Consider the following 1649-nt stretch of genomic DNA (forward strand, 5'->3'; position numbering starts at 1 on the left):
CCCTCCTTCCTCCTCCCTCCCCCTCCCTCCTTCCCTATTGCATCCTATGCCCACTCAAAATCCCCACTGATTTCTGCACTGGATGAGCACCTGCCCTGTTGCTGCCCGCCCTCGCCCCGCCTGCACCGGCCCCCGCCTCTGCTCTCGCCCCACGCATCGCGCTCGGCCTACCGCCGGCTGAGCCCCGAGCCCGCCCGCGCGACCTTGCTGCCGCTGCTCTGTCGTGGTTGCACGCCTGCGCCGCCGCGCTGCTCTGCTGCTCTACATGCTGCTATCGCCGCCTCCTTTCCTCGTCCTTGCTGCTCCTCTCCCCTCGCCCCTAGTGCTGCTACTCCACTTCTCTAAATCCTTCTTGCTGCCGCTCTCTACTGCTTCTACTCCATCTTTATGCTATGAGAAATAACTGTCATCGAAATCTTGCTTTATGATTGAGTAATCTGCTAGTATAATTGTGTGATTGAGTAATCTGCTAGTATAATTGGTGATGTTGCAAATAGAAGTAGAGTACTGCTTATTGTACTTGTGATCTTGCAAATAGGAGTTGGAGTAATTTAACTTAACTGGAGTAATTTGTTGCATCTGTTGTAGGTGGTCTAGTGCTGCCCATCTACTGCCCATTTCCTCTGGTACCGGAGTTGGAGTTTAGTGTACTGGACACTTTCATAGATTGCTAGGGTACTTTGTAACGCCCTCGATGCGGCTATAGCTCCCACGTGTCGTGGCACGACTTAGAGACATAACCGCATTGAAAGCAATGTCGCAAGTCAGGCAATCATTACAACATCCCATGTAATACATAATAAAAGGGGGAGATAACATAGTTGGCTTACACTCGCCACGTCACATCAGAGTACATAAATAACATCCATCAAACAAACACTCATGGCCCGACTACGGCGCCAAAATAGAAAAGAACCCAACGTGCGACAAGGCCCTGAATCGATCCCCAACTAGGCACCACTACTGATCATCGGGAAAGGAAACATAATAACGCTGAGAGTCCTCGTCGAACTCCCACTTGAGCTCGTACTCGTCACCTGGAGCGAAATCACCTGGACCTGCATCTGGAGTTATAGTATCTGTGAGCCACAGGGACTCAGCAATCTCGCACCCTCGCGATCAAAACTATTTAAGCTCATAGGAATGGATAAGGCAAATATATGTGGAGCTGCAGCAAGCGACTAGCATATATGGTGGCTAACTTATACGCAAAAGAGAGCGAGAAGAGAAGGCGAAGCACGAGCGAGAAGCTAAAGGAACCTCCTGCGCAAGCATAACTCCAACACTGTGTCCACTTCCCAGACTCCGCCGAGAAGGGGCCATCACGGTAACACACACGGTTGATTCATTTTAATTAAGTTTAGTTCAAGTAATCTACAACCGGACATTAACAAATTCCCATCCGCCCATAACCGCGGGCACGGCTTTCGAAAGATCAATCCCTGCAGGGGGGTCCCAACTTAGCCCATAACAAGCTCTCACGGTCAACGAAGGAATAGACCTCCACCCAAGACACACCGATCAGACTCGGTATCCCGGTACAACAAGATGATTCGACAGGTCAAAACAAGTCCAGCAACACCGCCCGAATGTGCCGACAAATCCCGATAGGAGCTGCACATATCTCTTTCTCAGGGCACGCTCGGATA

The sequence above is a fragment of the Triticum aestivum genome, chromosome 1A, assembly GCF_018294505.1.
Source record: "Triticum aestivum cultivar Chinese Spring chromosome 1A, IWGSC CS RefSeq v2.1, whole genome shotgun sequence".
Classification (NCBI taxonomy): domain Eukaryota; kingdom Viridiplantae; phylum Streptophyta; class Magnoliopsida; order Poales; family Poaceae; genus Triticum; species Triticum aestivum.